At 45.2% G+C, this 24,132-nt stretch overlaps 1 pseudogene; it reads left to right on the top strand.

Moving 5' to 3' along the window:
* Positions 1-24,132, top strand: part of LOC117191699 — a 51,884-nt pseudogene that overhangs the window by 22,502 nt on the left and 5,250 nt on the right.

Here is a 24,132-nt window from a genome sequence, read left to right as displayed (position 1 = left end):
TTTAGGTGGTAGCAGATTCGTTTCCATTTGATACAGCTCCTTGTAGTTAAGCTTTTCATCGTTCCTTGAAACTTTATTTGTAGAACGTTCAGTTGATGTTTCGTTGAGGTCACTATCTCCGAAACGAGCGTATTATAACTGCAGAGTAGTTTCCAATGTGCTCTGACTTGTGACAGTCATTAGCGAATTCCGAATGATGCATCCAGGTTCGGCGATCAATATTCCTGAGTGTTGTAGCTTGATATCCCAAATGCCATCTGCACATACCGCTGACAGCTTTACTGATGACTTTGTTGCAAAAATTAATCGATTTCTTTTATAACCATAAAAATGATTTTTTGTGTTGACTAGGTGACATGATGAGTCCGTTTTATTGTGAAACATTTGTAATTAACAACTTGTTTCGGCTGAGAACATTGTTTGTTTATTATAGCAAACAAAGTCATTGTTTGCTCTTTGATGACAGTTTTTAAATTCAGTCTCTGATAGTTCAACGAATTCGTCACGGTGACTATTGACTGCCATATATGGTGTTTTTATTTCAAACATGCTTATCCCATTTTTATTTGGCACCGGAATCGCTGTCAATTTGTATATTTCCAGTTCGTTTGCTGAGACTAATGGAAATGTCACCTTGAAAATTGCATGATCCTCTATTATAGTGCCTTCAGCTTTCATCATCTGGTACACCATGAGCATATTGTCGGGAGTTACTGGAAGTGATTGTCCTGGCCTTAAATGATCCCGTATCTGTTCCAGTTGTTCCTTGAGTTGTCGGAGGGTTAATGCGCTCCGAGGAGAAATAATGTTGCGGAGTGTGAATGCGCTCCGAGGAGAATAAATGTTGCGGAGGGTGAATGCGCTCCGAGGAGAATAAATGTTGCGGAGGGTTAATGCGCTCCGAGGAGAATAAATGTTGCGGAGGGTTAATGCGCTCCGAGGAGAAATAATGTTGCGGAGGGTTAATGCGCTCCGAAGAGAAATAATGTTGCGGAGGTTTTAATGCGCTCCGAGGAGAATAAATGATGCGGAGGGTTAATGCGCTCCGAGGAGAATAAATGTTGCGGAGGGTTAATGCGCTCCGAGGAGAAATAATGTTGCGGAGGGTGAATGCGCTCCTAGGAGAATAAATGTTGCGGAGGGTTAATGCGCTCCGAGGAGGGGAAAGGCGGCGGAGGTTTAATGCGCTCCGAGGAGGATCGCTGGGGCTGCTGGTGGCTGCTACTGATGCTTACCTCTCCACTGGCCGGAGCCGAACTGATGCTGATCGCTCTGGCGGAGCCCCTTTTATTTCCGAAAAGCAGCTGATCCGTACGGTATGTCCCTAGCGCGTTGTGCTGATGTGTCCCTAACGCGTTTGTACGGATCGGCTGATAGTGTGCCCGTTGGTGCTTGGGTTATGGTCACACTTGGGGCGGTCAGCTGTGCGTGTGACCGTGGGTGGCTGTGCTATGGGCCCATTGGTGGTGATCAGCTGTGGTTGGTTTTATGTATCTTTTATTGTTTGTTTACTTATACTTATTTCTTTTATCCTTATGTGGCAGGTCTTCATGTATTGTCGCTTATGTTGTACTTATCCTACTAATTCTTATTTTTTAGTCTTAATGGCTTGTCTTGGTGTTTCGAGTATACTTAGTCTTCAGGGTTTCTAATGTTATTGTTGTGGTGTTTGTGGCGCCGGCGCTTGGTCTTCCTGGCGCTGGGCTTCACAACTTTGAGCTGAGCGCCATCACTTGGCGATACATCTTTTTGATATCGGCAGTCAGGGCAAACCTGAGCAGACGGAAACGGAGCAGTGTCAAGTATAGTTCCTCTTGAATGGTAGGTCCGACCATCAGAATATCATTCAAGGCCACCTGTGAGGACGTCTTGGACGAAGCATCGAACACGACACGGAGTTTGGTAGACGTACTTTGGGGCCTCAGGACACACTGATGAGGAATTACGTATTGTGGAGTAGAAGGAATCTTATTGTCATTAGGAGACATATGACCTAAGGAGAGGTACTCTGCCATGAATTCCAAGTACATTTTCTTCAACTCAGGGTCACGATGCAATCTCTTTCCAAGCGATAAAACCCGCCGTTTAGCAAACTCAAAGGAGTTGCCTAAACAACTTGGATCTGATTTAAACGGGAGCCTTACTTCGAACCGACCTGATGACAGTAGATGGCATTTCTTCCAATGACCAAAAGTTTTTCAAAGCCCTATCGCTGGATACTCAAACTATTTTTAATTTGAGGAGCAGAACTCTTGGAAACATATTTTCCCGAAACATCCCAGCCAAGAAGGGTTTTCTGAAGAGTTATAAAGTCAGGATCTTGCATAATTTGACCAACAACTGATAATTCAAAGAACGATTATGCTCCTATCAGTATATCTATTCTTTGTGGCTTTTAGAAATAAGGATCTACCAGTGGTAGGTTCTTTGGGACTCCCCAGTCAGTCAAATTCACTGACTGGTCTGGGTGATAACCTGAAATGAATTTCAGGATGCAAAAATCAAATGAGAACTCACTACCATTTATTCGCGACATCACCACTGTGTGTATTTTATCCTTCACTTGAGAATTAGATTCACCAATTCCAAGTATGTTTATTCACGACTCCTCTACGGATCTGTAAGCGATGACCAAGGTCCTCAGTAATGAAATTGATTTGTGATCCAGAGTCGAGCAGAGCTCTGGCCAAAAAGTTTTCACCACTCCTAGTTCGGACGCTTACGATCGATGTAGCCAGAATTACCCTGTCCAACGAAATCGGATGCAGAACATGCGATGTGAAAGTTTGATCCTCATTTGTAATGCATGATGTGAGCGGTTGCACACTTTGCATTTTACAACAGCGTGGCCTTTTCGCAGACAGTTAATGCGTAAGGATGCCGACTTGGCAAACTCAAACCTTTGCACAACGGAGAGACGCGAAAAAGGAGGGCATTTTGATACTGCATGGTTTCCTGAACAACAATAGCTACAAGTTTGTTGAGTTCTACTGTTGGTGAAAGTGGAAGAAGAAGCAAATGATCTGCGATTATGTTGCTTGCTTGGCATGACTCTGTCTTGCCTTGGCTTCGTCGATTATTCAGCAGACAGATGCTGGTATCGGCGATTCAAGACTTTCTCAAAGTCAGACCAAAGCGGCAACTTTTCATAGGTTAGCTGTTCGTCCCACTTTTGTTTGGTCACTGGGTCAACGCTGTTCACAACGATAAGAATGAGCATTGCTCTGAAAATTTTTGTATCGTCTCCGATCGACAGAAACGATCCGCAAATCGACGAAACAGTATCGATTAGATTTCTTAAGGACGATGCGTACTGATACAATATTCTCGGCAGATTGAACAGTGTGGAGATATTATTCGTGAAAATCATAAACTCGTCATATAATCGCTATAGGCCGGCCATGGCCTCTTCATATTTTGCTTCGGTGACTTGGGATGCCTTTATTGTTCCTAATGCTTCATCAGAGAGGCACGAAATCAAATGATTACATTTTTTGATCACTGGTATACTAGCGTCGCTATGAGCTAACTAGTCTCACGAAAAGGCTAATAACATTTTTGAACTATCGCTTGCTGCATCAAAGACGGTGATAAGTGACTGAATAAATCAAATGAATCTGTTGATGTAGATTCACTTGATTCTGTGGTGATTGTCAATATGACAATCGTATGCTGAATATGTAAATTTGTATGCTACCGGTTCATGTACCAGTAACAAATGGTCGCCGCAATCGGTACTTGAACAAATTGGGCTTCGGAGATGTGAATACGTCAGAGTTTTCTTTCGTACTGATTTTATTTGGTAAAATGCGAGGTTTATATACAAGTTCTATGAGTATAATTGTTTACTTAGGATATTAGGTATGTTTAATTAGTTCTGAGTATAATATTGCTAGGGAAATGTGTTATATATATTTAGGACTAAGCAATTACTACAAATCCAACAGTGGAATATTCCAAGGGTCAGATTTATGACGGTCACAATGGTTATCATGCAGATGGTGTGAGATTTTACCACATGCAGGTCATCCAGAATGTGTTTAATGATAGTGCTGTAAATATCTTAACAGTGTATGTACACAAATGCATGCAGCTGTCCGTTGTATAAAAATACAAAATCGTATGATTAGACCTAGACAAATAGCTGGCCATAAAAGGTTAAGATTTCCCAGCCACCTAAATAAATAAACGATAATATGCTCTAAATATAAATATGTGACATGCACTACTGACCTAAATAAATATACAACGGCCCCTCGAGAGTATGCCGAGCCGTTGAATTGGCAACATTTACCGTGCGAGCAGCCATCAACTCCCGCGACAGCCTGGACCTAACCTTGACATAAACATTCGAAAAGTCCAGCGGGGCATCATGGGCTAACTGCAGGAAATCCAGCCTTTCAAGGCTCGTTTGAGCGGCATCGAAATCCGCATTCATTCGCTCGATCTGCTCTAAGCGAGCTTGATCTTCTGCCTCATCTAACTCGGCAAGCTCTTCCTTGGTGAGAAAGCGATCCATGGCCTTTAGTTGGCGCGCAATGGACTCGGCCTTGTGCTTGTAGAAATCTACATCACTCGGCATTGCTGCGTTCGCGACATTGGTAGGCTCAGGTGCTGCCATGTTGAGGTTTTAAAAGAGTCACTCAGCACGACCGAAAAAGACACCCTGTATACGTACAAACGTGGGAACCGAAAGCAAAGGGATTACAGCTAATGCCTGGCATCGGGATATGTAGTGATCGGAGGATTTGCAATACTTGCATGTTGAGCTATTATGATCGTTAATGGATGTTATTAGGGTGCTAGGTTTACTTTCTCCCACCTGCTGGCTAGGAATTGTTACCATAGCCGATCCCAACTTTTCCAGCTTCCGACATCTTGCTTCCAAGAATGAGGCCATGCTTGACCACCGAGGCAATCCTGACGTCGGCAAGTTCTCTTCCCATTTCTCCTTGGTCTTGTGGTCCAATTTCGTGCCTATGATGAAGATCAGCAACCCATCGGAAATCTCCTGCGGGGTCGCCAAGGTCTGAAGTGCACGCAAGTGCGAATTGATTTTATCGCTGAGCGCGCGCAAACCGATAGCCGAGCCCTTCTCCACCCCTTGCAGCCCGAAAATAGCCTTGACGTGTGCCTGAAAATGTAACAGTTTATTATCGAATCGCAACATTAGTAAATTCAACGCCTTGTCGTAATTCTCCTCAGAAAGTTCCAAGGAACGAATCGTATCCAGCGCAGCACCATCTAGACATCCACGAAGATATTGGAATTTTTCGATGATTGGTTTACGATGGTCTTTGTGCACCATTGTCGAAAACATCGCGTAGAATTCTGGCCAATCCATGTAGCTCCCACCGAATCGCGGAAGCTGCAACTCGGGCATTCGAGAACGGCCTATACTATTATAGGCGAACAACGACGAATTCCCCTCGAGAGTATGCCGAGCCGTTGAATTGGCAACATTTACCGTGCGAGCAGCCATCAACTCCCGCGACAGCCTGGACCTAACCTTGACATAAACATTCGAAAAGTCCAGCCGGGCATCATGGGCTAACTGCAGGAAATCCAGCCTTTCAAGGCTCGTTTGAGCGGAATCGAAAGCCGCATTCATTCGCTCGATCTGCTCTAAGCGAGCTTGAACTTCTGCCTCATCTAACTCGGCAAGCTCTTCCTTGGTGAGAAAGCGATCCATGGCCTTTAGTTGGCGCGCGATGGACTCGGCCTTGTGCTTGTAGAAATCTACATCACTCGGCATTGCTGCGTTCGCGACATTGGTAGGCTCAGGTGCTGCCATGTTGAGGATTTAAAAGAGTCACTCAGCACGACCGAAAAATACGTATAAACGTGGGAACCGAAAGCAAAGGGATTACAGCTAATGCCTGGCATCGGGATATGTAGTGATCGGAGGATTTGCAATAGCCAGCAGGTGGGAGAACCCACGTTTATACGTATACAGGGTGTCTTTTTCGGTCGTGCTGACTGACTCTTTTAAAACCTCAACATGGCAGCACCTGAGCCTACCAATGTCGCGAACGCAGCAATGCCGAGTGATGTAGATTTCTACAAGCACAAGGCCGAGTCCATTGCGCGCCAACTAAAGGCCATGGATCGCTTTCTCACCAAGGAAGAGCTTGCCGAGTTAGATGAGGCAGAACTTCAAGCTCGCTTAGAGCAGATCGAGCGAATGAATGCGGATTTCGATGCCGCTCAAACGAGCCTTGAAAGGCTGGATTTCCTGCGTTAGCCCATGATGCCCGGCTGGACTTTTCGAATGTTTATGTCAAGGTTAGGTCCAGGCTGTCGCGGGAGTTGATGGCTGCTCGCACGGTAAATGTTGCCAATTCAACGGCTCGGCATACTCTCGAGGGGAATTCGTCGTTGTTCGCCTATAATAGTATAGGCCGTTCTCGAATGCCCGAGTTGCAGCTTCCGCGATTCGGTGGGAGCTACATGGATTGGCCAGAATTCCACGCGATGTTTTCGACAATGGTGCACAAAGACCATCGTATACCAATCATCGAAAAATTCCAATATCTTCGTGGATGTCTAGATGGTGCTGCGCTGGATACGATTCGTTCCTTGGAACTTTCTGAGGAGAATTACGACAAGGCGTTGAATTTACTAATGTTGCGATTCGATAATAAACTGTTACATTTTCAGGCACACGTCAAGGCTATTTTCGGGCTGCAAGGGGTGGAGAAGGGCTCGGCTATCGGCTTGCGCGCGCTCAGCGATAAAATCAATTCGCACTTGCGTGCACTTCAGACCTTGGCGACCCCGCAGGAGATTTCCGATGGGTTGCTGATCTTCATCATAGGCACGAAATTGGACCACAAGACCAAGGAGAAATGGGAAGAGAACTTGCCGACGTCAGGATTGCCTCGGTGGTCAGGCATGGCCTCATTCTTGGAAGCAAGATGTCGGATGCTGGAAAATTTGGGATCGGCTATGGTAACAATTCCTAGCCAGCAGGTGGGAGAAAGTAAACCTAGCACCCTAATCGCCTCCATTAACGATCATAATAGCTCAACATGCAAGTATTGCAAATCCTCCGATCACTACATATCCCGATGCCAGGCATTTATAGATCTCCCTGTTTTTTCTCGATATAAGGAGGTGAAGAAGCGCCATTTATGTCTAAACTGCCTCAACAAAGGCCATTCATTGCAACGCTGCAAGTCAGGGGCATGTGGAAATTGCCAAGCCGAGCATCACACACTGCTCCACATGCAGTCGGGCGCTGACGCTGAGTTGCCGTCGCCGAGCACGGAATCGACCCAGCATGATCCTGCAAGTGCCCTAGTAGCAAGCAAATATATTAGCCCTCCCCTCGAGTCAAAAATCTCTGTAAATCGCGCTTAGACGTCTCTCGCAACAGAACTGCCGCTGGTTACGTGTCCGAAAATTCCATAAAATGCGAAATGAGTCACAAATTCATTGGTGTCTGCCTGCTGCTGGGCTGCCTTGTCGCCTCCGTCCACAGCGCTGGCAAGGTGCCCATTGCCATTTACTACGAGTCCCTGTGCCCGGACAGCGCCAAGTTCATTACGGAGCAGCTGTATCCGGCCGTAAAGAGAGCTGCGCGATGTGGTGGATCTCACATTTGTGCCGTTCGGCAAGTCCCAGTTCTTCACGCAGGGCGCCGAGGGGACCTTCACCTGCCACCATGGACCGAACGAGTGCTACGGCAACAAGGTGCATGCCTGCGCCATCGAGCACATCCAAGCCAACTCCTACCAGATTGAGTACACGCGCGAGTCGCTGACCACCCTCGACTTCATCAACTGCCTGATGCGGGCCGGCAAGAATTTCCCGGACAACGTGTACCCCGGCCAGCGCTGTGCCACCGAGAACCACATCAACAACTGGGAGAACATCAAGACCTGCGCCAACACCACCGAGGGCAGTCAGCTGCTTCGTAAGGCCGGCGAAGCCACAATGCGGCTCAAGGAGCCCCTCACCAGCGTGCCCAGTATTCTCTTCAACGAGCAATTTGAGAAGAAGGTCAACGACCGCGCCCAGGTCAACTTCATTGGCACCCTCTGCCAGTACGTCTCGGCGCCCCAGCCCAGAATCTGCGCTCAAAGATCACGTCGGGGTCACCAAATTTTATGTGGAGATAATGTTTTTTTTATCCCCAATCGGCCGACTAATTATTTCGAATTAAATAAAACTCGGCGCAGAAATAAAATTACGATATGTTCTTTAATGCGTGACATCCAAATTGCAAGTGTGGCTTGCCTGCCCTTTACATTGCCGCTCCGATCGCTAAGCGCAGCTTCGCTCGGCTGACGTCGGTAGGCAGACGCAAAGCGGAGATAGCGAAGAGCAAGCTGGCAGAGAATGTTTAGCAGGGCAAGCACGCGCAAAGCTTTAACAAACAAATGAGTGACATAGACATAAGTAACAAACAAAATAAGCGGCTGAGGGCCAAGAATTAGGTGCTATTTGGCAAGCAGCTAATCGGCTGGGTTCTGCTCCGAACAGATGGGGTAGTGTTAACTGCTTGATACACTGTCCTTTACATTTATGGTGCCGTGAATTGTTGGGTGATGCCCCACGTTTTTATTACCTGTTTCGTCTTTCTGCTTTTAAATTGTACGCCGTTGTCTGAGATCAATCGCTTTGGTGCACCTCCCCTCGCCAGTATTTTTTCTCTGAACGCCTTTAGGAATGCGTTAGCTGTTGCGCTTCTTGCAGGTGTGACCTCCACCAATTTCGAAAATTTATCGATAAACACGATTAGTGCGGTGTTGCCGTGCGGCGACCTTGGGAGTGGTCCCACGAAATCGACGCATATTGTTTCCCATGGTGCGTTTGCGATTTTGGTCAGCATTTTGCCTGCCGATGCTTGCTGCGATACCTTAAATTTTTGGCAGCTTTCGCATGTTCGTACGAATCGTGTTACGTCTCTGCTTGGCCCTGGCCAAAAGTATCGCTGCCTTATTCTGATTTTCGTGCGTCTGATCCCGAGATGTCCGGCTGTGTGATTTTCGGTTAGTACCCTCTGTCTCTCTTGTTTTGGAACGCACAGTTTCCAGGGTTGATCGTCTTCGTCGGTTTGGCTTGGTATGTGTCGGTATAATCTTCCGTGTTTTATGGTATAATCCGTAGCTTCTTTTGGTGTCATCTCTACTTGGTTCCATTTGTTTTGATACCAAGCGCATTCTACAATTTCTGCTATTCGGGTTCTGCGTGGTAACTTGCCTTTCCGATATCGTATTTCGAATGAGAATGGTTGCAGTCCCAATGCCCATCTTGCTACTCGTCCGGATGGGCTTTCGATGGAATTTAACCATTTGAGGGCTAGGTGATCTGTAATTACGATTGGTAGCCTTCTAGGTACATCCTCATCTTGTGTCTACCCCAGTAGATGGCTAGGCATTCTTTTTCCGTTGCGGAGTATTTGGTTTCCTCGCTTTTGAGCTTGCGTAGGAAATTACATGTTCTCCGTCCGCATCTTAGTGGGTCAACACCGCTCCTAGGCCGCAGTCGCTTGCGTCTGTTTGGAGTATGAATGTTTTTCTGAAGTCTGGGCATGCTAATATTGGTGCTTCCGTTAGACACAGCTTTAGGTCTTGGAAGCTGTTCTCTTGTGCTTCGCCCCACTCAAATTTTTGCCCCTTTTTTAATAGGTCTTGTAGAGCTTTTGCTCGTTCGGTGTACGCTGGTACGAATCTGCGGTACCAAGATGCCAGGCCCAAAAAACTATGCAGCTGTTTCAGTGTAGTTGGTGCGGTGAGTTCTTTGATGGCCGCCACTTTGTCTGGGTCTGTGTGTATTCCTTCCTCGCTCACCATGTGTCCTAGATATTTAAGTTTCTTTTGGAAAAAGTGGCATTTTGCTGCGTTAATGCGTAGGTTTGCTGTCCGTAGTCGTTCGAATACCGTTTGTAGTTTCTGCATGTGTTCAACTTTCGTCCGCCCAATCACGATTATGTCGTATAGGTATGCGAAAGCGAATGGTTCCATGTCCGGTCCGATTACCAAGTCTAGGGCTCTTTGGAACGTTGCAGGTGCTGTTGTGAGTCCGAATGGCATGACCTGCGTGGTACAATCATCGCCCGGGAGCTGTAAAGGCTGTGTAGTGTCGGCTCTGTGTTTTTCCATTGGGATTTGCCAATACCCGACTTTAAGTCGAGCGTGCTAATGTATTTAGCCTCTTTAAGCTGATTTAGAATAAAGTCCATCCGTGGTAATGGGTATGCATCCTTCTCTGTTTTTTCGTTTAACAGTCTGTAGTCCACGCAGACCCTCCAATCTCCAGTTTTCTTTTTTATGAGGACAATCGGTGAGCTGTATGGGCTTTGTGATGGTTCTATTAGATCTTGCCTTATGAGTTCGCTGATCTCTTTGTTGATGATTTCCATTTGCGCTGGGTTTCTTGGGTAATACCTCTGTTTGACTGGTCTGTCATCCTTCAGAAATATCCGATTTTTCGTAACATTGCTCACCCTTCAAGAGTGTTGGATTTCTGTACCTCCGTTGTGATCCATTTTTCGATTTCCTCGTCCGTTGGCTCTGTTACCGAATGTCTTGCGCTTTCCTCTTTTTTTTTTGGGTTTGGTTCCCCGTTGAAGTTGATTGTGGCTTCTCCGCACGTTATTGATGTGCCTGCCTCCTTTAAGAATTCCATTCCTAGTATGGGGGTGTCTGGTACCCCTGTCATGATTAGGAATGATTGGGTGGTTTCTTTTCCCCCTAGTTCTACTGTTAGTTTGATTCTTCGTGTTGTTCTCCGAGTGCTTCGATCCGCGATACCTTCTCCTTTTAGTTTTTTGGCCGCCCTTTCGTTTATCATGCATCTTGTTGCTTATTACTTCCATCAGTTGTGATCCAATCCTGGCCCGTCCTAAAAGTTGGTTCTTGTTAAATATTAGTTATGTGTTGTCCCGCTCAGCTGGTTTTGGGCCACAGGAGATTCGCGGGTTGGTCCTGCGCCCTGTGTGTTTTCCGGTTGTTTTCTGCAACAGTCTATTGTGCGTACTCCTTGTTTGTTGCAGGTCCAGCAGTACAGTACGGGTTCCCTGCTGCATGTTCGGGCCTCGTGCCCATAGATTCCACATCTTTGACATTTCCTTTGTCGGTATTGCGTCCTTTGCCATGCTGGTTGGTCGTTTTGTGGGTAATTCCATTGGCGACCTGTAACCTTGGAGAGTCCTGCATCTGTCTCAATTTATTCGAAGTCCTCTGTGATGATAATCAATTCCGACAGCGTTTGGAATTCTCTACTCTTCACGTATAGTTTCAGCGGCAGCCGGCAGTTCTGGTATATTATTTCAAGTTTTTCCTGCTCTGTGTAGGTTCCGAACCTCCTTAACTTCCTTATTTCTTGGATATAGTCTCGAACTGGTTCTGTTTCCGCTTGTTTTCGCTCTGCCACTGGCCATGGATCGCTTTCTCACCAAGGAAGAGCTTGCCGAGTTAGATGAGGCAGAAGATCAAGCTCGCTTAGAGCAGATCGAGCGAAAGAATGCGGATTTCGATGCCGCTCAAACGAGCCTTGAAAGGCTGGTTTTCCTGCAGTTAGCCCATGATGCCCGGCTGGACTTTTTGAATGTTTATGTCAAGGTTAGGTCCAGGCTGTCGCGGGAGTTGATGGCTGCTCGCACGGTAAATGTTGCCAATTCAACGGCTCGGCATACTCTCGAGGGGAATTCGTCGTTGTTCGCCTATAATAGTATAGGCCGTTCTCGAATGCCCGAGTTGCAGCTTCCGCGATTCGGTGGGAGCTACATGGATTGGCCAGAATACCACGCGATGTTTTCGACAATGGTGCACAAAGACCATCGTATACCAATCATCGAAAAATTCCAATATCTTCGCGTATGTCTAGATGGTGCTGCGCTGGATACGATTCGTTCCTTGGAACTTTCTGAGGAGAATTACGACAAGGCGTTGAATTTACTAATGTTGCGATTCGATAATAAACTGTTACATTTTCAGTCACATGTCAAGGCTATTTTCGGGCTGCAAGGGGTGGAGAAGGGCTCGGCTATCGGCTTGCGCGCGCTCAGCGATAAAATCAATTCGCACTTGCGTGCACTTCAGACCTTGGCGACCCCGCAGGAGATTTCCGATGGGTTGCTGATCTTCATCATAGGCACGAAATTGGACCACAAGACCAAGGAGAAATGGGAAGAGAACTTGCCGACGTCAGGATTGCCTCGGTGGTCAGGCATGGCCTCATTCTTGGAAGCAAGATGTCGGATGCTGGAAAATTTGGGATCGGCTATGGTAACAATTCCTAGCCAGCAGGTGGGAGAAAGTAAACCTAGCACCCTAATCGCCTCCATTAACGATCATAATAGCTCAACATGCAAGTATTGCAAATCCTCCGATCACTACATATCCCGATGCCAGGCATTTATAGATCTCCCTGTTTTTTCTCGATACAAGGAGGTGAAGAAGCGCCATTTATGTCTAAACTGCCTCAACAAAGGCCATTCATTGCAATGCTGCAAGTCAGGGGCATGTAGAAATTGCCAAGCCGAGCATCACACACTGCTCCACATGCAGTCGGGCGCTGACGCTGAGTTGCCGTCGCCGAGCACGGAATCGACCCAGCATGATCCTGCAAGTGCCCTAGTAGCAAGCAAATATATTAGCCCTCCCCCCTCCAGTCAAAAATCTCTGCAAATCGCGCTTAGACGTCTCTCGCAAAGGAACTGCCGCTGGTTACGTGTCCGAAAATTCCATAAAAAGCGAAATGAGTCACAAATTCATTGGTGTCTGCCTGCTGCTGGGCTGCCTTGTCGCCTCCGTCCACAGCGCTGGCAAGGTGCCCATTGCCATTTACTACGAGTCCCTGTGCCCGGACAGCGCCAAGTTCATTACGGAGCAGCTGTATCCGGCCGTAAAGAGAGCTGCGCGATGTGGTGGATCTCACATTTGTGCCGTTCGGCAAGTCCCAGTTCTTCACGCAGGGCGCCGAGGTGACCTTCACCTGCCACCATGGACCGAACGAGTGCTACGGCAACAAGGTGCATGCCTGCGCCATCGAGCACATCCAAGCCAACGCCTACCAGATTGAGTACACGCGCGAGTCGCTGACCACCCTCGACTTCATCAACTGCCTGATGCGGGCCGGCAAGAATTTCCCGGACAACGTGTACCCCGGCCAGCGCTGTGCCACCACATCAACAACTGGGAGAACATCAAGACCTGCGCCAACACCACCGAGGGCAGTCAGCTGCTTCGTAAGGCCGGCGAAGCCACAATGCGGCTCAAGGAGCCCCTCACCAGCGTGCCCAGTATTCTCTTCAACGAGCAATTTGAGAAGAAGGTCAACGACCGCGCCCAGGTCAACTTCATTGGCACCCTCTGCCAGTACGTCTCGGCGCCCCAGCCCAGAATCTGCGCTCAGAGATCACGTCGGGGTCACCAAATTTTATGTGGAGATGTTAGGTATTATATTAATATCTATATACGGTCACACCATCCAAGGGATATAGAATAAAAGAGAATCTGGAAGACAACGCGTGCTTAAGTCTGAGTGTCAATACACTACATAATTGGCGACGAGGATAAAATAAAACGTATTAATATACATACACATGTTAAAAGTGCATATAATATATGAATAGCAACATGACGAAAAATGAAGCACCAACATTCTATCAAATGGCAACAATTGCTGAGTATTCGCCACACCAAGAAACGTTCTGCATTTGGAAGGAAAAATTCGACATACATTTGTGCGAATTGAATGTGAAAGAGGAAAACACAAAAAAGGCAGTTTTGTTGAAGTCGATCGGTACAGCGGCTTACACTGTACTACATAGTTTGTGCAATCCGGTATCACCCGTATCAAAAGCATACAAAGAATTATGTGAAATTTTAAAAACACACTACACACCACCTACACTCATATTCAGAGAAAGAAAAAAATTTCACATGTCCACAAAAAGTGAAGATGAGACTGTAGCGGAGTGGTATGCTCGAGTTAAACAATTGGCATTGGAATGCAAATTTGGCTCAAATCTGGAAGCGTTTGTATTAAACCAATTTGTGATGAGCCTTCCCAACCCTATATATGAAAGAATATGTGAAGAAGACGAAAATCTAACTCTGGCTGATGCACTCAAGAAGGCGATGATCATGGAGACGAAGATCAGCACAAGGAAGACAGAACACAACGTCAACTACATGCATCAAAAGAACGGGACTAGTCAATGGCAGAGGCAAAGAGGCGAGAACAGAGATCAAGCAAAGAGCAACGGCAGAAGTCATTTCAAGGGCAACCGAAACGTGAGTTACAGAGGCGGCAGAAGCGACGGTGACGGCGACGGCGAAAACGACTGCGACGCTGGCAGAGAAAAGAAGCAGCAGCCATGCACACACTGTGGCTGGCGAAATCATAACTCAAACAATTGCAAGTATAAGGCATGCAAATGTCACAGCTGTGGAAAAATAGGTCACTTGGCGAGCATTTGTAAAAATAAATCAAAAAAATCCGTAAATTATGTATCTCAAACAAAACATGACACCTATTCTGATAATAATTTTGATAATGATAATTATAACTTTTCTATCTATAGCGTTGATACAACCTCAACTAATGGAGTATATTATTTACCTGTAAAAATTGATGGAAACATAACGAAAATTGCTTGCGACACTGGTGCACCGTGCACATTGGTTCCAAAAACATTTTACGAAAGCTTAAATACCAGCAGACCACTTAGAAAATGTCTAGTTCCATATGTAGATTACAATGGAGATTCAATCAAAGTTATTGGTGAGTACGATGCAACGATCGAATATCGAGGTCTAAAAAAACAAATTGTTGTTGTTGTAACCAATGCAGTGAGTCCACCTTTGCTAGGTAGAACATTTTTGAGAGCTTTTAATTTTGAGTTAATGCAGGTGAACAATGTGTACGTAAATGAACCAAATTCTGTAATTACAGAACAGATTAAATCGGAGTTTGCTGAAGTTTTTGAGCCTCGTTTAGGTTCATATACTACGAATACGATATCGTTACTATTAAAAGAAGATGCAAAACCAATATTTTTCAAGCCTAGGGCAGTACCATTAGCATGGAAAGAAAAGATTGAAGTGCAGTTACGAAAATTCATAGATGATGGAATTTTAGAGCAAGTTGTTAGTTCTGAATGGGCAACACCTTTGGTACCGATTTTAAAACCAAACGGTGACATACGAATTTGTGGTGACTATAAGGTTACATTAAACCGGTCTTTAGTCGACGTAAAGTATCCACTACCTCGAATAGACGACATTTTTGCAGCGCTTGAAGGGGGTACACTGTATTCAAAACTTGACCTGTCAAATGCTTACAATCAGCTAAATTTAGATGAGCAATCTCAAAATTTGTGTACTTGGAGCACACATATTGGACTATTGAAAGTTAAACGCTTACCATTTGGTATAAAAACTGCAGCAGCTATTTTTCAAAAAACAATGGAAGGGTTGTTTCAGGGTATGCGAGGAGTTGTGGTTTATCAAGATGACATAACAGTTACAGGACGAGATCTTCAAGAACATATTTCAAACCTAAAAGCTGTACTTAGAAAACTGAAATCAGTTGGACTTAAATTAAATGACAAGAAATGTGAGTTCTTTAAATCCAAAATTTGTTACCTAGGATTTTCAATTGACAGGATAGGACTGAGCAAAAACAATGATAGAGTTGCGAGTGTATTGTTTGCACCGTATCACAGCTTAGAGCTTTCATAGGCATGGTAAATTATTATTCAAAGTTTATCAATAATTTCGCTCAGATAATGAGTCCTTTATATGCATTATTAAAGAAAAATACAAAATTTAATTGGACACGCGAATGTCAGAGTGCATATGAAGTGGTAAAGAAAGAAGTAACTTCTGAACAAGTTTTAGTTCACTACAACCCAGATCAACCGTTAGTATTAACGACTGATGCTAGCAGTCATGCAGTTTCAGGTGTTTTATCACATAAATGCAATGAAGATATCAAACCAATAGCATTTGTATCAAGAGCATTATCCAAAAGCGAGCATAATTACAGTACAATCGAGAAAGAGGCCCTGGCTATAGTGTTCTGTGTGAGTAAATTAAGACAGTATCTTTTAGGAAACAAGTTCATCCTTCGAACAGATCACAAACCATTACTAAGCATATTTGGAGACCTGAAAGGACTTCCATTGATGGCCTCTGCACGAATGCAAAGATGGGCACTGACTTTGTCAGGTTTTCAATATACAGTTGAACACATAAAGGGGACCTTAAATATAGCAGATGGACTCTCAAGAATGCCTCAATGGGAAACGGCTGTACCAAACGAAGACTATAATTACATACATTTTATACAGTCCGAAAAGGTGTTCAAAATTAGCTTCAAAGAAATAGCTCGTGAAACACGACGTGACCCAATATTATCAAAAGTTTGTGAGGCAATTAACACTGGTTCGAAGACAAGATTAAAAGGCAGCGAGTTTTCTGCCTACATCTCTAAAACAAATGAACTTTCAGTGGAATATGATTGTATCTTATGGGGACACAGAGTAGTAATTCCAACCAAACTGAGACAAGCTATTTTAGCAGAATTTCATGCATCGCATTTGGGAATAGTAAAAACCAAAATGTTAGCACGTTCTTATGTGTGGTGGCCTTGCATGGATTCTGAAATTGAGAAATTAATTCGAGATTGTATTCCTTGTCAGGAACTACAATCAAGTCCAGAAAAGAGTCTGTTAATACCGTGGAAATCCACAGGAAAGGCTTGGAGTCGAGTACACATAGACTTTGCAGGACCAATTAGAGGTTTTCATTTATTGGTTATTATAGATTCTTATACAAAATGGGCAGAAGTATTCAAAACGAAGGAAATAACTTCATTGTTTACTATCAACAAGCTTAGAGAAGTATTTTGTCGATGTGGTTTACCAGACGTGTTAGTTAGTGACAATGGACGACAGTTTACTTCTGATGATTTTAAAACGTTTATGAAAAACAATGGTGGTAATCACATTTTTACTGCTCCAGGACATCCAGCGACTAATGGTCAAGCAGAAAATTTTGTAAAGACTGTTAAGAAATCACTATATGTAAACATAAAGGCTAATGAAAGACAAGATTTTAATACAATTTTAAATAGATTTTTGATCGATTACCGAAATACGATTCATTGTACTACGGGCGAATCTCCTGCTAAATTATTTTTTGGTCGTACACTAAAAACAAGATTTTCGTTGTTAAAACCACCTACGGTCGAAAGCATAATAAATAAAAAACAGACTGAGTGTGTTGTAAATCACAAAGGTAGACGAAGCACAGAATTTTTAAAGGGTCAAAAAGTTATGGTTAGGGACTACAAAAATCCTAACAAAGCAAGCTGGACTCAGGCAACTGTAAAACAACAACTGGGCCCGCGTTCGTATTGTTGTATTTTGGCGAACAATAACAGAGAAATAAAACGTCACCTGGATCAAATTAGAAACCAAAGCACTAACAATCATACATCGCCTAATGCGAAAACACCTGATGTCGAAAGCAATTGTTCAGTAGATGACAATTCCAAAACCAACAATGAACAAATAGTTTCTCAACCAACACCCACCAGGAGAGAGTTGAGACCACGTGAGGCAGGGAAGGTAGTAAAGCGTATTTAACAATAAAATAATATAAAGAAAGGAATTATGAAATCAAATTATGTACAAATTAAACACTGAAACAAATACTAAACAGATTAAGAAGAAAGAAAAATACGAAATCACATAAATTTTATATACGCTAATTAGATTAAGTACACAAATCAAATTGTTATAAGAAAATAGATTTGTAAATGACATGTATATTAAACATATAAGGAGAGGCGTGTTAGGAATTATATTAATATCTATATACGGTCACACCATCCAAGGGATATAGAATAAAAGAGAATCTTGAAGACAACGCGTGCTTAAGTCTGAGTGTCAATACACTACAGGAGATAATGTTTTTTATCCCCAATCGGCCGACTAATTATTTCGAATTAAATAAAACTCGGCGCAGAAATAAAATTACGATATGTTCTTTAATGCGTGACATCCAAATTGCAAGTGTGGCTTGCCTTTACATTGCCGCTCCGATCGCTAAGCGCAGCTTCGCTCGGCTGACGTCGGTAGGCAGACGCAAAGCGGAGATAGCGAAGAGCGAGCTGGCAGAGAGCGTTTAGCAGGGCAAGCACGCGCAAAGCTTTAACAAACAAATGAGTGACATAGACATAAGTAACAAACAAAATAAGCGGCTGAGGGCCAAGAATTAGGTGCTATTTGGCAAGCAGCTAATCGGCTGGGTTCTGCTCCGAACAGATGGGATAGTGTTAACTGCTTGATACACTGTCCTTTACATTTATGGTGCCGTGAATTGTTGGGTGATGCCCCACGTTTTCATTACCTGTTTCGTCTTTCTGCTTGTAAATTGTACGCCGTTGTCTGAGATCAATCGCTTTGGTGCACCTCCCCTCGCCAGTATTTTTTCTCTGAACGCCTTTAGGAATGCGTCAGCTGTTGCGCTTCTTGCAGGTGTGACCTCCACCAATTTCGAAAATTTATCTATAAACACGATTAGTGCGGTGTTGCCGTGCGGCGACCTTGGGAGTGGTCCCACGAAATCGACGCATATTGTTTCCCATGGTGCGTTTGCGATTTTGGTCAGCATTTTGCCTGCCGATGCTTGCTGCGATACCTTAAATTTTTGGCAGCTTTCGCATGTTCGTACGAATCGTGTTACGTCTCTGCTTGGCCCTGGCCAAAAGTATCGCTGCCTTATTCTGATTTTCGTGCGTCTGATCCCGAGATGTCCGGCTGTTGGGTTTGTGTGATTTTCGGTTAGTACCCTCTGTCTCTCTTGTTTTGGAACGCACAGTTTCCAGGGTTGATCGTCTTCGTCGGTTTGGCTTGGTATGTGTCGGTATAATCTTCCGTGTTTTATGGTATAATCCGTAGCTTCTTTTGGTGTCATCTCTACTTGGTTCCATTTGTTTTGATACCAAGCGCATTATACAATTTCTGCTATTCGGGTTCTGCGTGGTAAGCGGGAGAGTCCGTCCGCCACTGCGTTCAACTTGCCTTTCCGATATCGTATTTCGAATTAGAATGGTTGCAGTCCCAATGCCCATCTTGCTACTCGTCCGGATGGGCTTTCGATGGAATTTAACCATTTGAGGGCTAGGTGATATGTAATTACGATTGGTAGCCTTCTAGGTACATCCTCATCTTGTGTCTACCCCAGTAGATGGCTAGGCATTCTTTTTCCGTTGCGGAGTATTTGGTTTCCTCGCTTTTGAGCTTGCGTAGAAAATTACATGTTCTCCGTCCGCATCTTCGTGGGTCAACACCGCTCCTAGGCCGCAGTCGCTTGCGTCTGTTTGGAGTATGAATGTTTTTCTGAAGTCTGGGCATGCTAATATTGGTGCTTCCGTTAGACACAGCTTTAGGTCTTGGAAGCTGTTCTCTTTTGCTTCGCCCCACTCAAATTTTTGCCCCTTTTTTAATAGGTCTTGTAGAGCTTTTGCTCGTTCGGTGTACGCTGGTACGAATCTGCGGTACCAAGATGCCAGGCCCAAAAAACTATGCAGCTGTTTCAGTGTAGTTGGTGCGGTGAGTTCTTTGATGGCCGCCACTTTGTCTGGGTCTGTGTGTATTCCTTCCTCGCTCACCATGTGTCCTAGATATTTAAGTTTCTTTTGGAAAAAGTGGCATTTTGCTGCGTTAATGCGTAGGTTTGCTGTCCGTAGTCGTTCGAATACCGTTTGTAGTTTCTGCATGTGTTCAACTTTCGTCCGCCCAATCACGATTATGTCGTATAGGTATGCGAAAGCGAATGGTTCCATGTCCGGTCCGATTACCAAGTCTAGGGCTCTTTGGAACGTTGCAGGTGCTGTTGTGAGTCCGAATGGCATGACCTGCGTGGTACAATCATCGCCCGGGAGCTGTAAAGGCTGTGTAGTGTCGGCTCTGTGTTTTTCCATTGGGATTTGCCAATACCCGACTTTAAGTCGAGCGTGCTAATGTATTTAGCCTCTTTAAGCTGATTTAGAATAAAGTCCATCCGTGGTAATGGGTATGCATCCTTCTTCGTTTTTTTCGTTTAACAGTCTGTAGTCCACGCAGACCCTCCAATCTCCAGTTTTCTTTTTTATGAGGACAATCGGTGAGCTGTATGGGCTTTGTGATGGTTCTATTAGATCTTGCCTTATGAGTTCGCTGATCTCTTTGTTGATGATTTCCATTTGCGCTGGGTTTCTTGGGTAATACCTCTGTTTGACTGGTCTGTCATCCTTCAGAAATATCCGATTTTTCGTAACATTGCTCACCCCTTCAAGAGTGTTGGATTTCTGTACCTCCGTTGTGATCCATTTTTCGATTTCCTCGTCCGTTGGCTCTGTTACCGAATGTCTTGCGCTTTCCTCTTTTTTTTTTGGGTTTGGTTCCCCGTTGAAGTTGATTGTGGCTTCTCCGCACGTTATTGATGTGCCTGCCTCCTTTAAGAATTCCATTCCTAGTATGGGGGTGTCTGGTACCCCTGTCATGATTAGGAATGATTGGGTGGTTTCTTTTCCCCCTAGTTCTACTGTTAGTTTGATTCTTCGTGTTGTTCTCCGAGTGCTTCGATCCGCGATACCTTCTCCTTTTAGTTTTTTGGCCGCCCTTTCGTTTATCATGCATCTTGTTGCTTATTACTTCCATCAGTTGTGATCCAATCCTGGCCCGTCCTAAAAGTTGGTTCTTGTTAAATATTAGTTATGTGTTGTCCCGCTCAGCTGGTTTTGGGCCACAGGAGATTCGCGGGTTGGTCCTGCGCCCTGTGTGTTTTCCGGTTGTTTTCTGCAACAGTCTATTGTGCGTACTCCTTGTTTGTTGCAGGTCCAGCAGTACAGTACGGGTTCCCTGCTGCATGTTCGGGCCTCGTGCCCATAGATTCCACATCTTTGACATTTCCTTTGTCGGTATTGCGTCCTTTGCCATGCTGGTTGGTCGTTTTGTGGGTAATTCCATTGGCGACCTGTAACCTTGGAGAGTCCTGCATCTGTCTCAATTTATTCGAATTCCTCTGTGATGATAATCAATTCCGACAGCGTTTGGAATTCTCTACTCTTCACGTATAGTTTCAGCGGCAGCCGGCAGTTCTGGTATATTATTTCCAGTTTTTCCTGCTCTGTGTAGGTTCCGAACCTCCTTAACTTCCTTATTTCTTGGATATAGTCTCGAACTGGTTCTGTTTCCGCTTGTTTTCGCTCTGCCACTTGTTTTGCAAGCTCCTCTTGGTATCTGGGGGATATGAGGTTTTCTCTTAGTCCGCCGTTTGCTTCCTCCCATTATGTGACTGGCGCTGGCTTTGTGTGCCACCAGTCTAGCGCGCTTTCTTCCAGGATTATCGGCATTGCGAATACGAGGTGGTCCGGTTCTACCCCGTAGGTTTCTGCTAATTCCTCCATCCTGCTCAGGAATTCTAGCAGCCCTCCTTTTCCTGTAAAGATCTGGTCCCACTTGCGTATTTTTTCTATTATCGCTACTGCTTCTGGTGATCCTTTCTTTATCTGTTTTGGAAATAGCGATTTCTTCCTGCCTGTCCTGGTCTCCCCTTGGATCTCTTCCATTGTTGGTTTTTGTGGTACTCCTTTTGGTGATTGTTGCCTTGGGCTCTTGGTTCTCGGGATTTTCCCTCGTGTTTGGGTATTTGCTATTTGTTCTAGCCTCTCTCGAATATTTATTGGGAGGTCTGATCTCTCCGAAAATTGTAGTAGTTGTTTCTTTTGGGTCTTTATACTACTTTATACTAATCTATATATAGCAAACGTCGGGGAGGAGCACACCTTCGTGGGTCCGACTTCATCCAACGTGCTAGACCTAACACTAGCAACGGGAAACAGTACTACGGTATCTAGCTGGAGGGTCCTTGAAAGACCCTCCTTCTCAGATCACAAGTACATTCAGTTTAAGTGCGACTTCAAACATTCTTCGAAGGTAATAGTCTATAGAAACCCCCGGAATACAAACTGGGAAAAGTTTAAAAAGACAGTTACTTCGAAGCTCGCGAGTCCGGGCACAGTGAAATCCGCGGAGGACATAGAGAAGTCTCTAGAGACCCTATCCAACGCGTTGCTGGACGCCTACCACACATCGTGCAAACCCTCGAGGACGAAGAAGAGGTCCAAGCCACTCTGGTGGAGGGACAACCTCAAGGAATTCTTTAAGATCGCCAAACAAGCGAACGAAGGGATCGTCTATGAGGAATACAGACTCCTACTCAGGAGCTACAAGAAGGAAATACGTAAAGCACAACGGAACTCGTGGAGGACTTTCTGCTCCAACATCGAGAAAGTACCAGAAACCGCACGGCTACGAAAGCTGCTCTCTAAGCAGCCTACCATACAAAGCCAATTAAAGCTAGATGACGGACAGTGGACAGAGGGCAGTGACGAAGCCCTAACAGCACTAATGGAGGAACATTTCCCTGGTTGCACCGAGGTCGCTGATGCCAAAGAGCACCAGGACCTAGCAACCGAGGAACAACACCCCCAACAGATTTGTAAACCACCAAGCGAATCCACTGGGCAATAGACTCCTTTGCGGGCACAAAAGCACCAGGACTTGACGGGATATTCCCAGCCATGATGCAGGTGACCAAAGAGGCGATTACCCCATGGCTCTCCGCAATATTCACAGCTTGTATAAGTACTGGCTATATCCCTATCCAATGGAGAACCTCGAGAGTTGTCTTCCTCCCAAAGGCAGGAAAGTGCAGCCATGCGAGTCCCAAGGACTATAGACCGATAAGCCTTACCTCCTTTATATTAAAAACGCTAGAAAAGCTGCTGGACTTACACATCAGGAATGAGGTAGGGGGACTGATGTCAACCAACCAGCATGCCTATACTAAAGGGAAATCGGTGGAGACCGCACTACATTCGGTAGTAGCTACCATTGAGAAAGCCCTTCACAATAAAAAGTATGCACTGGGAGTATTCGTGGACATCTCCGGAGCATTCAACAACGTGGCTACGGAAGCAATAACAAATTGCCTGGTAGCAACTAATACACACCCAGCAATCAACCTGTGGATAAGGAACCTCCTAGGATGCAGACGGGTGCAATCAGAGTGGGGCACCGCTTCCATGGTGAAAGAGGCACACAGAGGCACACCCCAGGGTGGAGTCCTGTCGCCCCTCCTGTGGAATCTGGTGGTCGACGACCTCATCAAGAGATACGAAAGGAAGGCCCCAATAATAACAGCTTATGCGGACGACATAAGCATACTTATTACGGGTGTTTGCCCATCGACCCTCAGCTCACTAATGCAACGAACACTCAGGGAGATACGCGAGTGGGCGGAAGAAGTAGGACTCAGTATCAACGCGGACAAGACGGACCTCATCCTCTTTACCAAGAGGTACAAGGTACCGATATGGACCCCCCCGAAGATCAATCAAACTAGGCTAACCCCAAAAACACAAGTCAAATACCTGGGCACAGTACTGGATAGTAAACTGGCATGGAAACCCAATGTATTGGAAAGGGTGAAGAAGGCCACCATTGCGCTTTATGCATCCAAGAAGATGCTCAGCAGCACATGGGGCCTATCTCCGGCTCTGATGCATTGGATTTACATCTCGGTGGTGCGACCAACTCTGCTGTATGGAGTCTTAGTGTGGTGGCAAGCTACTGGAAAGAAAACGTATCATAAGCTTATGGAAAGGACTCAGCGACAGGCTTTGCTCTGTATTACAGGGGCGCTGAGGTCAACCCCAACAAAAGCACTCGAACCCTACTTGGAATCGAACCCCTAGACATCCACGCCCGTCTGACTGCAGGAAAGGCAGCACAACGCCTCATCGCTTCAGGAAATATGTCGCCACAAGAATACGGGCATAGTTCAATTGGAAGGGAAATGAACAGATCAACTGATTACATGACCCCCCAAACATGCCTCAACGTAAAAACAACTGCGTCCTTGGGACCTGAAGACTGGAAAATCGGAAGAGACCAAACGGAGCACCTCAATATATATACGGACGGCTCCAAGATGGACGGAGGAGTAGGAGCGGGCCTATACTGTACAGACCCTGAGATAAGGCTGTCATATAAGCTACCGGACCATTGTAGCATATTCCAGGCAGAGGTTTTTGCCATCAGGAAAGCAGCAGAAGTCG

Source organism: Drosophila miranda (assembly GCF_003369915.1).
Source record: "Drosophila miranda strain MSH22 chromosome Y unlocalized genomic scaffold, D.miranda_PacBio2.1 Contig_Y1_pilon, whole genome shotgun sequence".
Classification (NCBI taxonomy): Eukaryota; Metazoa; Arthropoda; class Insecta; order Diptera; family Drosophilidae; genus Drosophila; species Drosophila miranda.
Note: the sequence above shows the minus strand (reverse complement) of the source record. Positions and strands in the feature narration are given on the sequence as shown.